Genomic DNA, 15,807 nt, shown 5'->3' with positions numbered 1-15,807 from the left:
ATATATATATATATCTGCGTGTGTATATGTATATATAGGTTAATTAAGGACTAGTTGTAGCAGGAGGAGGCGAGAGAATTGGGATAGAGGGGATTGTAGTTGGGATGGCGGGGAGAGAAGGCAGATTGCTTGGTAGTGGAGGCAACGTCAGCTGTGGGAGATTGTTGGGAATTGTAGGAAGTGAAGGCAGACTCGGCTGCGGTAAATTAGGCATTGAAGGCAACGGTGGCAGAGTTACTTGAGGACGAGGAAAACTCGGCAATGGTGGCAGCTGCAGGAGATGACGGGCTGCAGAGCCTAAGTTTATATTTGAACATAATAAAACAATAAACGAAATTAACATGAAAACAGAAGGAGAAGAGGCCATGAATGCAACTATTAGGAGATGAGATTTTTGAGGATTAGTTGGTTTGCATGGAAGAATTGGAGGAGATCTTTGGGTTTATATAACAAGAAAGTTGGCGATTTAGGATTAAGTTTTTCTCTAATAAACTATGGAGTTTGTTCACCTTCTAAACCATCTTTACCTAGAAAATACAGTCTTGCTATTGACTTTCTGATTAGCTATATATTATTTAAAAAATTGAATCAAGATCTTGTTTGGTCAGCCAATTTGGTGACCCTGAAAATTAACTGCCAAGCTTGAAATCTTACTTTAACTTCTCCAAGAAATTTAACTTATAAAATGTTGTAAAGATGTTTTCTCTTTTTCTTTTTTTATTAATCAGAAAAATTATTTTGTACTGTTACATTCTCCTACTCCTTGAGTAATTTTCTCATCTTACTTTTTCTATACTCCTCCTGTGGATTTCACGAGCTTCTTATTGGTTTCTCGGTGTTCTTAGGGAGTGATATATATATATATATATATATTATGTATTAGCTTTAGAACGTATTTTGAGTTACTTTTATAATAAATATAAATTTTTGTTTCTCCTTTTTTGTTGTAAACTTTAACTTTACATAATCTTTGGAAACCACCATTAAAATAATTATTAGAGTGTTTAATTGTAATATTTTAAGGATTAGTTTGTTAATACATACACACACATTGACTTGTAGAGTAAAGTTAGAGTGGATTGAGTGATCTATTTTTTACCATTGCGAATTAATGATTTGTTTTCAAATATACCTTGATGAGTAAATAAACATGAGGCTGGGAGAGTTAGATTTACCTTACTCAGTCAATTTTGTTTTGCAGATTACAAAATCCTCCCCTTCAAATTATCTCATAATAACCATATTATGTTTTATTTGATTTATCCTCCATTAAATTCGGTCACGAAAAAACTGCTATCTCCTCATGTTTGCAATGAATACCAACTATTATGAGTATTATCTTTTAAGTTTATTACCAAGTTTCATCGTTATGATATAATTTTTTGTATATTTAAAATTCACAACTAGTAGACATGACAATAGGTTAGATTCTGTGTAAATTTTATAAAATTCTAATCTAATTTATCTTTTTAAAAAGAAAACTCGAATTTGCTCCGAATCTCATATGAATTTGAAATTTTCTTTTAAATTTTTTCGAATCACATTAAATTTATAAATTATCTAATATGAACCCAATTTGATTATTTTATTATATCAATATTAGTGTAAATGTAACGATACGCTTTATCTATTGAGAAATGAACGCTATCTCACACACATAACTTGATAAATTTATGCCGTAATAAACAAAATTTAATATTAAATCATCCCTCATATGGAATTACAAGTCATGAGCCTTACAAAATTCTTTACATTGTATCGTTATACTATATATAAACCGACTTCAGAAGACAAAACTCTTAAAATTACTAAAGATTCTTTAAAGTCTTTTTTCGACATTGAACTTGCTCTTAATTTGAACTAATCTGCATTAAGGGAGAGAAGATGTGTCAATTGGGGTGAACTTCACGGACTCAGTAAGAAAAAGGAACAATGCTCATAATAAAGACATGCACACAATCAATCATCAAATATTTTAAATCAGTTTATTCAGTAAACATTCAGAATTTTTTATTTCAATATCATAACTCATGGTATAATATTTCCATAAATAACATAATTATGTATTCAGTATCACAATTTGAGCAGTGAATAGTTCAATAAATATTAATTAAGTATTTCAGTATCGTAAACTTACTCATGAGTTTCTGTTTCTTTCTATCAATTTATATCTTATTAAAAATAGTTTTACTGCACGATACTATTTTTGCCGGTATCAACAAAGATAATAAGGATCCATTCTACTACGTGAATATATTACAGTTCAGTTCATAGTTAACAGTATACAGTTCACAATTTTTATCGTTTCACTGCATCTGGCTGAACCCGTATCCACGGGTAGGGTTCACCACAGTCATACGCCAAAAGGCTACACACACATACACCCATCGGTGATACCGGTTAAATGGATTTTCTCGTCTTTTAAGAATTTTTATGTTATTCTTGTACTAATTAGATTCACCACCAAATGACCTACTCAGATATGAACCTATTTATATATCATACGTGCATTATACATCAATAAGACTACACAACAAACATAATACATACACTTTATATGTATAGTTATCGACTCAAATAAATGTATATAAATACGCAACACATACAATATAAATATATTTGTATATTCGCACAAGACATATATATATTTCAAAAGAAGATACATACAAATTATTCACTCGTACATCCACATATTGCACAACCTATAATTATACATTTATATATATATATGTATTACATACACCTATAACTCGATAACTAGCATGTATAAAATTTGCATAAACATACAAGTAACAATATAAACACATAATTATATATCATACACAACATCATATACGTTTTCGATCATATGCAATTGTACACATGCGAATATGATGAGTTTACAGAACTCGTAGTGGAAAACGTGAATAGTTTGTAAAGTCTGTAAACAAGTTATTTCAACGAAAAATAATGTTTCATAATAATATGAAGGCATCTGAATGAGACTAACTCAATCTCTTTCCAAAAAGTTAAATCGAAAAGTATTGGAATCCTTATTGATTCAAGTCTACAATCTTATCTGAATCTTGATTACTGTTTAGATAATTTTCTCGTTACAAACAAAACCACATGAGTTAAATGATGAATACTTGTAAAAATAATTAAAATATAAAAGCGGATCGAGATTTATTATAGACACATAATCTTGATCACCGAAATCGCCACGTGCCACCACACGTGTGTTCCTAATTCACAACGTGCCATTGCTGAAGTGCTGTCGCTGGACCACTGCGCGCCACCGCAGACCATCATGAATCGACTGAAATTCACCATGAAATGTTTCACGCACATGGATCTAGCGCGTAGATGGAGAAATTGTGCCGGAAGGAACCAGAAATATGCAAAATTGCGCGACTAACTATGGCAGATCTCCTTCCTCTTCGGCTGTAAATCGTCGCATGATTCCTCCGGGTTTCCAATCGCACAGGTTGCAGAGTCATCTCGACTCTTTTACTTGCTGCGAGGAGAGTCGCGCACCGTCACAGACCACCTTGCGCAGGTCGGTGGCAGTTGCAACTCCCATTTACAGGTCCCTTTCTCTCTACTTTCTTATTTCTTCTTTTTTTCCTTTAATAGACGGAAGGACAGAGAGCCCTGCACGCCTCTTCTTCCTTCTTCGACGTGTAGGTTCCAACCTCCTCCCCATTTTCTTCGGCGGCCAGAGGTGTACACGCCTCTGATAGCCCTATATATTTTTTTCTTTTTTCTGTCACCAAAACATCATTGTTTTGATGCTCTCAAAACGACGTCGTTTCACCTGCTTCTATCTTTTCTTCTTTCATATTAAAACGATGTCGTTTTGGCTTTTCCTGCTTGTAAGAAACAGATGAGTTGGGTTTGTTTCTCTCTAGTAAGTTGTTACAGTAAATATATTTATATTAATAAAAAAATTAAAAATATATTTATTAATAGATGCAACAATATATACTAATTATATTTATTAATATAAATATAATTCTATTTATCAATATGATATATTTTATTTATTTATTAAAATATAAATATATTTGTAATATAAAAACTAAAAAATATATATACATAGTAGGTTGGGTTTGGATAAGTTTTCAAAGGACAAACCTGAACCTGTCTTCCATCTTTTTTTCATACTAACCTGAACTCGCATTTTAATGAAAAATTATGAGATCGAATTTGAACATTTTAGATTAAGTGAATTCTACTGTAAGATGCCATTCCTAATAACTAGTGCTTCCAACATGCCAATAATAAGACAATATCAATAATTAATCTTAGAATATCATAAACTTTTCTAAAAAAATCACATATAGTTAAGATAATTCGTGAAATAGAATAGGAGGGGCGCATAGATTGAGTGCTATAATCAAGAAGAGATGATCAAAACCAAGATTTTTTAAGATCACTGTATTGGATTTAGGAACTGGTAGACATCATTTTGCACCGGTTAATTCTTCACTTATCAAATTAACTCTTTTGAGATACTTTATCATAAATTTATTTGTCATATCTTTATAGTTCTTTCAATGTCATATATAAGTATAATTGAAGAATTTGACAAATTGAATCAAATCCTATATTTAAGGAAGGATTTCAATTTGATAATGTTTGAGAATATCCTAAGAACGAGAATATTAGTGATGTTCTTAATTAACATTAATCTCATCTGAGATCAAATAGTATACTTATGATTCAAAATAATGCAACTAGTGTTATTTGAATAAAAGTTATTTGGTTGTACAGTAGATAATTGGTTCTAGTATATTTAATATTGATAAATAATTTTCGCTCTAGATAATTGGTTGAGCCGAGTTTAATGAAAACTGAATAATTTGTAGAAAAAATTACATATTTTATTCTTAAAAAATGTTAAGAGAATGAGATAGATTTTCGTTTTCAATTATATAATTAATTTATATATACTTGCACAATAATAACTAATTGAGAAGGTTGGTCGTGGGAGATTAGCAACCTTTTGCAAGTCTTTCTTCGTAATTAAAATGTTGAAGATCACAGGAAAAGGAAAATTGCAGGAGAAAAAGAATCAAAGCAGAAATGAAAAATATGGAGTGCATGTATATTTATAAAGTATACCCATATCTATATATGTAATACAATAGCATCACAATAAATTAAATACACACTAAAGTACAACGGTATATATCAATCAATAAAGCGGCTGCCAAGCTCATACATCGCATAAATATATAATCTCAATTTTAAAAAATGTTAAAGAGAAAACAACAAAAGAAATACTCAAACTGGTAGCTAGTGCATAGAAGAGAAACAATATTTATAGATATATCTGTGTGTGTGTGTGCATATATATAAATATAGGTTAATCAAGGACTAGTTGTAGCAGGAGGAGGTGAGGGGAGTGGGAGAGAGGGGATTGTAGTTGGGATGGTGGGGAGAGAAGGCAGATTATTTGGGAGTGGAGGCAATGTCAGCTGTGGGAGATTGTTGGGAATTGTAGGAAGTGAAGGCAAATTTGGCTGTGGTAGATTAGGCATCGAAGGCAACGGTGGCAGAGTTGGCTGAGGCCGGGGCAGACTTGGCATTGGTGGCAATGGTGGCAGCTGCAGGAGATGACGGGCTGCAAAGCCTAAGTTCATATTTAAACATAATAAAACAATGAACGAAATTAACACGAAAACAGAATGAGAAGAGGCCATGATCGCTGGATGCAACTGTTAGTAGATAAGATTTTTGAGATGTATTATGATATGGAAATTAATGGTTGATGATAAGTTGATTTGTGTGAAAGAATTGGAGGAGATCTTTGGGTTTATATAACAAGCTGAGTTGGGGATTAAGGGTTAGATTTTTCTTCATAAACTATATAGTTTGTTCACCTTCTAAACCATCTTTTCCTAGAAAATACTGCCTTGTTTTTGACTTACTGATTTGCTATATATTATCATTATTATTTAAAAAGTTGGATCAAAATCTTGTTTGGTCAGCCAATTTGTGACCTTGGAAATCAACTGCCACGCTTGAAATCTAACTTAACTACTCCAAGAAATTTAACTTATTTTTGTTTCTCCTTTTTGTTGTGAACTTTAAACTTGCAAAATCTTTGGAAACCACCATTAAAATAACAATTGAAGTGTTTAATTGTAATATTTTTAAGATTAGTATGTAAATACATTGACTTATAGATTAAAGTTAGAGTCGAAGAATTTTTTTGAAAGCATTCTTTAATCCCACATTGAATGTGACCTATTTTTTACCATCATAAATTAATGATAAAGTTTTCGACCACATTGATGATTAGACTTCGAATATACATTATGGATCACATAAGTGTTCCACTCACTCTTTTCCTTACTCGTTGATTTTGTTCTTCAAAATACAAAATCCTCTCCTTTAATTATCTAATAATAACTATTTGATTGTATTTTTATTTCTTCAAATACAATATATTTTTAACATTTTAATTAACTATTTATATGTATAGTTTATTTAGACGGTTGATGTTTGATTTAACCTCTTATTAAGTTTGGTTACGAAAAAATTATTATCTCTTCATATTTGCAATGATTACTAACTATTATGAATGTTACATTTAAATTATTATCAAATTTTAAAATCATAACATAATTTTTTATATATTTAAAATTCATAATTAGTACAAATAACAATAGGTTAGATTAGGTGTAAATTTTACCAAGTCCGAATCTAACCCATTTTTTTTAAAATCAAACTTGAACCTGTTCTGAATCTGAGATGAATTTGATTTTTTTTTTTAATAACATCAAATTGACGAATTTCTTAGACCTAAACTTGACTCCTTTATTTTATTAAATTAATACTAATATAATATATTTATTAATATATGCAACAATATATACTAATTATAATTATTAATATAATATATTTTATTTATTTATGTAAATATAAATATATTTGTAATAATAAAAAACTATATATAATTAGTATATATATATATATATATATATATATAGTGTAGGTCATGTTCGGACAAGTTAATAAAAAGCTAAAATTATTCGTAACCTAAACATGCCTCCTCCCCCATTCTTTTTTTTGCCAACCCCATAGTTTAATGAAAAAATTATTAGATCGAATTTGGACATGTTAGATTAAGCAAATTCTAGTGTAAGATGTCTCTTAATAACTGGTGCTTGCAACATGTCCATGATAAGACAATACCAATAATTAATCTTAGAAAATTACAAACTTTTCTTTTTTGAAAAAAGAAGATAATTCATGAAATAGAATAGGAAGGGCACATAGATTGAGTGCTATAAACAAAGAGAGATATTCAAAACCAAGATTTTTGGAAATCACTATGTTGGCATAAGTTGTAACACTCAATTTATTATTTTTATTTTTATTTTTTTTCTTATTTATTTTAATATATATTAAAATTTTAGTTTAATTTTTTAATATTTAATTTATAAGGTTTTTATTTAATTTAACAAAAATAAAAATAAAAATAATGATAAAATAGCGTAAAATTATTTTTGGAATTTAATTGAAATTGATTTTGAGAAAAACATGTGAAAATTTAGATTCTTTGGGTGTTTTTGAAAAAAAAAAATCAGAAACCGATGGTCAAAACGCAATTTAAAAAAGTTGTGCCACGTTAGCGGCCACGTTAGCAGCCCGGTCAGCGGCTTCGGCCAACCAGAACACGTCGCGTGGCAAGGTAGCTGACGCGGGAGACCACGCGGACGGAGCCATGCGAGCGATCCGTGTGCACGCGATCGAACGGTCTAGATCTCACGCGCGCGGACGGCCCAGATCTCACTCGCACGGACGGCCCAGATCTCACGTGTGCGGACGGCCCAGATTAAATCACGCACGGATGGTCCAGATCGCATCGCGATGGACGACCCATATTTATTCCTATTTTAATCGCGATTGGATGACCCAGATTAAATCGTGATGGACGGTTGAGATTAAAAGGGGAAGGTTATAAATAACCTCACCCATACCCGACCCCAAACCCTAGCCGCAAGTGCCCTCGCCGGAGAAGAAGAATTAGTCGCCGGAGGAGCCGGCCGCCGCCACCCGCCACCGCACCCGAGGGTTTTCCGACCGTCAAACGAGGTAAATTTTATCCCCTTGGCTCGTTTTTCGATGCTGAATCCGCCTACGGCCAAATTGGAGCCAAACCACCGGCCAATCGGCCGAAAAACATCGCCGAAGTTCAACGGCGCCGCCGCGTTTCTTTCGATTTTTGCCTCTGATGAGGGCCTTTCTGGTTCCCGTTTGATGCAATTTTTACACCACTGTGATCACCGTCCTTTTCTCTACAAGTTGTCCGGAGCAAAACATCAAATCGCGACACGCGCCGGAGAAGTCACCGCACCCGAGAGCTCTGCCGCCGGTAAGTCTTGGTTTTTCGTGATTTTTGGCCCATCGAGGGCCCTAGGGTTATTTTATCGCAGGAACTAATGCAAGTTTGGCCGAATTCGGCCGAAAACGATCGAAAACGGCCAACTTGAAGCGGATCGCCGCCGCGGGCAATGGTGCCGTCGTTGGAGCACGACGGAGCCGCCGTGCTGGAATTCTGATATTGGCCGAAAAGGGGCATTGGGTCTGATTTGGGATTTTTTGGGACACGTGCAGGTACCGGTAGTGCATTTCAGTTTCTGGAAAAAAATTCAGAGAATTTAGGGACAGCGCATAGGCACATTGTAAAGCTGATTTCAGACCTCGAAAACAAGTAAGGATTTCTCACTCTATTTTCTATCACAGTATTAAAGTCTAATAAATGATAAAACGGTATTTTATAACTTTATAGATATGTATAATTGATTGAGGTTGCCAATGGAGCCCGAATCTAATATATTATCGGTCAGTTGTTGGTTGATTTATTTTTCAGTATTAAATGCAGTATGGTATTTGATATATTTATTTTATGGTTTCGTGTGCATGAATTGTAACGACCCCGAAAATTTAAAATGAAATGTATATTAAAAATATCAAATGCGGAAGCGAAGTCAAAAATTCGATTAACATCCCTTACACTAAAACCAAAAACGTGCTCACAAAATATAAAAGATCAAACTACCTAAAGGAGAAACTTGAAAATAAAAGCTACGAATATGACTACGGAGTCCTTAGGCGTCCCCTTCGTCGTCCTCCTGCGGAACCGGCTCAGGAACGATGTCCTCTTGATCTGAAATGATTAAATAAGGAATGAGCTACACTAGCCCAGTAAAGACATCACGATATCTCACCGTCACGGAGGTAAAGGTGGGTAGAAAACACAAAAAGACCAATGGAGCATAATTTACAACAAATCCTTTTATCAATAATAAAACCTTTACCATTCACTTACCTCGATAGAATCCATAAAACAGTGTACGAAAGCAATAACATCATCATCATCATGAAATAATATATAAACTGTATAACATAATACTTATCAAGCCTTTCGTAATTCAATCGTTACACAACATATTAATCCTCTTTTACCAGCCCACTAGTATCCATGGGGATCCATAGGGGTCCCGCTACCCGTTAATCCTTAACACTTGAAATCATATTCCAGGGCCGTCCCCATACCCCGTCCGGTATGGGCGCCAAAACTATAAACCTCATTACCCCGTCCGGTATGAGGGTGAAACGGGCCGTCCCCATACCCCGTCCGGTATGGACGCCAAAACACATAAGATTTCCATACCCCATCCGGTATGGGAGACCACAATCCCGGTAGGGTTCCCTACGGACCCGGTCCGTCCACCATCTCCCAAGATATCTAGTCAGGCTGACCACGTTATACAATTACCCATTTACATAATCTTTCATTCTCTTTTTCCTCAGTCAGCATCATCAATCCACATACAAACAAGCAAAACGGTAATTTATGCCAAACAGACAACATACAGCATCAATATCCCGGTCATTCAATCCATAATCAATAAAACAGTAAAATATGCACACGAAACTATAAAATAAAAACATCAAACCTCATACTGCATTTAAAACTGTAAAACAGGCCAAATAACAGTTAACCGACAACCACACTAGACTCGGGCTCCATTAGCGACCTTAAGCAATTTCACACATTCGTTGATTCATGAAATACCATTTTATCATTTATTGAACTTTAATACCGTGATAAGAAATAGGGTGAGGGGTCCTTACTCGTTTCGGGGTCCGAACACGGCTTCACAGTGCGCCTACAGGCTGTCCCTAATTTTTCCTGAATTTTTTCCGGGGAACTGAAATGCACTACTGGTACCTGAACGTGTTCCAAAAAATCCCAAATTAGGCCCAGGGCCCCTTTCGGCCAATATCGCATTTTCGGCACGGCGGCTCCACCGTACTCCAGCGACGGCGCCGCCGCAAGCGGCGGCGATTCGCCTCGGTTTGGTCGTTTTCGGCCGAATTCGGCCACACTTGCATCGATCCTTGCGATTAAACAACTCTAGGGCCCTCGGGGGGCTAAAAAATTACGGAAAACCGAAGCTTACCGGCGGCGGTGCTCTCGGGTGCGGCGGCTCTCCGGTGAAGTTTGTGTTTTGGTGATTCGGCTCCGATTAACCTGTAGAGAAAAGAATGGTGATCACGGTGATATAAAAATTGAATTAAACGGAGGCCGGGAAGGGCCCCATCGGAGGCAAAAACTGAGGAGGGACGCGGCGGCGCCGCTGGGTTTCAATCGTGTTTTCTGGCCGTTTGGCCGGGATTTTAGCTCTGATTTGGCCACAGGGAAAATCAGCGTGGAAAAACGAGTCGGGGGTATGAAATTTACCTCGATCGGCGGTCAGAAATCCCTCCGGTGCGGCGGCGGGTGGCGGCGGCCGGCTTCTGGTTCGTCTTCTCCGGCGAGGGCAAGCGGCTAGGGTTTGTGGTCTGGTGTGGGGGTCTTATTTATACCCTTTTGCCTTTTGATCTCAGCCGTCCATTTTGATTTAATCTGGACCGTCTGTTTTTGATTGAATCTGGGCCGTCCGTGCGATTGCATCTGGGTCGTCCGATCGCGCATACGCGGATCGCCAAGGTGGCCCGTCCCGGATCGACGTGGTCTTACCACGTGGCAGGTCCCGGTTGGCTGGGACTACTGACTGGGTCTGCTGACGTGGCTGCTGACGTGCCCCCCCCCCCCCCCCCCCCCCCCTTTTTTTTTCTTCTTCTTTAATTTTCCGGGTGCTACAACTCTTCCCCCTTAAAGAAATTTGGTCCCCAAATTTGCCTCGTTACTCTTGATCGAACAGATGGGGATATTGGACCCTAAATTCTGATTTCAGTTTCCAAGTAGCCTCCCTGGGCGTGTGGTTCTGCCACACAACTTTTACAAATGATATTTCCCGGTTGCAGAGTATTCTGCTCTCTCGGTCCGTTATACCGGCCGGTACTTCTTCATAAAACAAGTCCTCTCAGAGTGGAAGTGGTTCATGAGCCAAGACATGAGAAGGGTCCGAATTGTACTTACGTAGTATAGATACGTGAAACACATTATGAATCCGGGAGAGCTCAGGAGGCAGTGCAAGTCTCTAGGCAGTGGTACCAATCTTGTCTAAGATTTCAAATGGTCCAATATATCTGGGGTTTAATTTTCCCCTCCTGCCGAACCTACTAATTCCCTTGAAGGGGGTGACTTTAAGAAACACCCGGTCGCCTTTCTCAAAGGCCAGGTCTCTCCTCCGGGTATCAGCATAACTCTTCTGCCTACTCTGAGCTGTCTGGATGTTCTTCTTGATCTTAACTATCTTGGACGTGGTTTCTTCTACCAAATCCGGGCCAAACAATCTTCTATCGCCCACTTCCTCCCAACAAATCGGTGACCTGCACGGACGCCCGTATAGTGCCTTGTATGGGGCCATGCCGATGCTTACTTGGTAACTGTTGTTGTAAGCAAACTCTATCAGGGGTAGGTGGTAGTCCCAATGGCCCCCGGAGTCAAGGACACAAGCTCGGAGCATATCCTCCAGCGTACGAATTGTCCTATTTGATTGTCCATCGGTTTGGGGGTGGAAGGCAGTACTAAGAGACAGCTTTGTTCCCATAGCTTGCTGGAAACTATTCCAAAACCGAGAAGTGAATCTGGGATCCCTGTCGGATACTACTGTTACTGGAACTCCATGCAGTCTGACTACCTCCCGGATATACATTCTTGCCAACTTGTCCAAAGGATCAGTCATTCTGATGGCCAGGAAGTGGGAAGACTTAGTTAGTCGGTCAACAATTACCCATATAGCATCATGTCCCGATCGTGCCTTGGGTAGTCCCGATACGAAGTCCATGGTGATGTGTTCCCACTTCCACTCTGGAATCGGTAAAGGTTCAAGTAACCCGCCCGGACGTTGATGTTCTGCTTTGACCTGCTGACATACCAAGCACTTAGATACAAAGTCGGCTATATCTCTCTTCATCCCATTCCACCAGGACCGAGGTTGCATAGTTTGGTACATTTTCGTACTTCCTGGATGTATGGCGAACCTTGAACTATGGGACTCTGTCATGATGTCTCTTTTTAACTCACTGTTGTCTGGGACACACACTCTGTCCTTGAAACGAATCAATCCGTCGGCAGAGATCTGAAATTCTGAGCTCACTCCCTGTTCTGCATCCTTCTTGCGGGTTACTAGGGCGGGGTCGACTGACTGGGCTTCCTTTATTCTTTGGATTAACTCGGGTTAGACTGTTAGGTGGCCCAAACATGTGACTCTCTTCAGATCTCGCAGGCGAACCTGCTGTGTAGCCCCAATGGACCTACACTCTAAAACCATCAGATGGGCTAGGGTGCCTGCACTTTTTCTGCTGAGGGCATCGGCCACTACGTTGCCCTTACCTGGATGGTATAGGATGTCACAATCATAGTCCTTGAGGAGTTCCATCCACCTTCTCTGACGCATGTTGAGATCCTTCTGAGTGAAGATGTGCTTCAAACTCTTATGATCGATGTAGATCTGAAAGGTCTCTCCATACAAATAATGGCGCCAGGTTTTCAAGGCGTGTATGATTGCGGCAAGCTCCGAGTCATGGGTAGGATAGTTCTTCTCATGATTCTTTAGCTGTCTAGACCCATATGCTATAACCTTTCCATGTTACATCAGGACACAACCCAGGCCCAGATAGGAGGCATCACTATAAACTGTGTACCCTTCTGATCCACTCGGTAGAGCCAGCACTGGTGCAGTAGTTAGTCGCTTCTTCAACTCTGAAAAACTCCTTTCGCAGTTCTCATTCCATTCAAACTTTGCATTCTTCTTTGTGAGTCGGGTTAGAGGAGCTGCTAGACTAGAGAACCCTTCGACAAACCGGCGGTAATAACCTGCCATCCTTAGGAAACTACAAATTTCCTTAACTGTTGTCAGCCTTTCCCAACCAAGTACTGCTTCAACCTTTTCGGGGTTCACCGACACCCCTTCATTCGATATAACATGTCCTAGAAAGGCGGTTTGCTCGAGCTAAAATTCACACTTGCTCAACTTTGCATACAACTTCTTTTCCCTGAGTACCTGTAGGACTTGGGCAAGATGATGAACATGTTCTTCTCTACTTTTTGAGTAGACTAAGATATCATCGATGAACACGATGACAAATTGATCAAAGAACTCTCTGAAGATCCTGTTCATTAGATCCATAAAGATGGCCGGGGCGTTGGTTAGCCCAAACGGCATAACCAGGAACTCATAGTGTCCATGCCTGGTTCGGAATGCCGTCTTGGGGATGTCTTCTGCTCTTACCTTTACTTGATGGTAACCTGATCGTAGATCTATTTTAGAAAAGACCTGTGCACCCTGCAACTGATCGAAAAGGTCATTAATCCGGGGAAGAGGGTATTTGTTCTTAATTGTTACCTTGTTTATCCTTATGTAATCAATGCACAGTCTCAACGTTCCATCTCCAGTAAGTGCTGTCTAATCTCCGGGCAGAGACCCCACTGGAATTTCCTGGCCTTTCGGCCCTCATCCACCAATGTCTCCGGGGCATGTCGGCCCAGCTCCAGGAACTTACGGGCATACTCCGACACTGTCATGTTTCCCTGGACCAATTGAGCAAACTCCATTTCCTTTAGGTGTTGGATGTGTTTAGGGAGATACTCCGCATGGAAGACCGCTAGGAACTGCTCCCAAGTAGCTGGTGTAGGCAGGGTGGCCCGCTTGAGCTCCCACCAGCGTGCTGCTTCCCCTACCAGCATGTAGGAGGCAATGGCAGCCCTCTGCTCAGGAACTACTCCCAAGGTCTCGGAAGTTCTCTCAGTCTCTACCAGCCAGTATTGGGCCTTTTCAAAAGAGGATCCCCCTGCAAAAGTAGAAGGGTTCAGTCTTCTGTACCTCTCTATGAAGCCGGGGTCGATCAAGGAAGGAGCGGGGTCCTGAGGTAGGGGGACTGGGGCCGGCTGAGGGTGAACTGGGGGACCCTGTGGTGGCACCTGCTAATGTGGTGGGGGTACTGGAATGTGCTGTGGCGGCGCCTGCTGGTACCTTGGCTATGGTACCGGGTCGTACCGCGGCTGTGGTGTCGGGTGGTACTGTGGAGGAACAGGTTCCTGCCGGGGTGGCTTGGGATCAGCCTGCTGTAGCGGGGGCTCAACCTGCACTAGCGGAGGAGGTCCAGGTAACTCCCTTCTCTCCTCTTGCATTTGCTGGGCAGCTACGAGAGCCTCCACCATCTCAAATAGTCTGTCTAAATCCTCCCGAAGCGAATTATCTTGGACCGGTCGGTTTAGTGGGGGCCTTCCTCTCCTCATTCCCGTGTACTTGCATTCACAAGGAATGATTGAGTAACGATATATCGGTGAGTATTACTCTAAGGCACTATTGTGTAAGGGATGGGTCCGAGGAAACCTGGCTCTGATACTAACTGTAACGACCCCGGAAATTTAAAATGAAATATATATTAAAAATATCAAATGCGGAAACGAAGTTAAAAATTCGATTAACATTCCTTACACTAAAACCAAAAACGTGCTCACAAAATATAAAAGATCAAACTACCTAAAGGAGAAACTTGAAAATAAAAGCTACGAATATGACTACGGAGTCCTTAGGCGTCCCCTTCATCGTCCTCCTGCGGAACCGGCTCGGGAACGATGTCCTCTTGATCTGAAATGATTAAATAAGGAATGAGCTATACTAGCCCAGTAAAGACATCACGATATCTCACCGTCACAGAGGTAAAGGTGGGTAGAAAACACAAAAAGACCAATGGAGCATAATTTACAACAAATCCTTTTATCAATAATAAAACATTTACCATTCACTTACCTCGATAGAATCCATAAAACAGTGTACGAAAGCAATAACATCATCATCATCATGAAATCATATATAAACTGTATAACATAATACTTATCAAGCCTTTCGTAATTCAATCGTTACACAACATATTAATCCTCTTTTACCATCCCACTAGTATCCATGGGGATCCATAGGGGTCCCGCTACCCGTTAACCCTTAACACTTGAAATCATATTCCAGGGCCGTCCCCATACCCCGTCCGGTATGGGCGCCAAAACTATAAACCTCATTACCCCGTCCGGTATGAGGGTGAAACGGGCCGTCCCCATACCCCGTCCGGTATGGGAGACCACAATTCCGGTAGGGTTCCCTACGGACCCGGTCCGTCCACCATCTCCCAGGATATCTAGTCAGGCTGACCACGTTATACAATTACCCATTTACATAATCTTTCATTCTCTTTTTCCTCAGTCAGCATCATCAATCCACATACAAACAAGCAAAACGGTAATTTATGCCAAACAGACAACATACAGCATCAATATCCCGGTCATTTAATCCATAATCAATAAAACAGTAAAATATGCACACGAAACTATAAAATGAAAACATCAAATCTCATACTGCA

The sequence above is a fragment of the Carica papaya genome, chromosome 6 (genome assembly GCF_054855325.1).
Source record: "Carica papaya isolate Zhongbai chromosome 6, ASM5485532v1, whole genome shotgun sequence".
NCBI lineage: Eukaryota > Viridiplantae > Streptophyta > Magnoliopsida > Brassicales > Caricaceae > Carica > Carica papaya.
Note: the sequence above shows the minus strand (reverse complement) of the source record.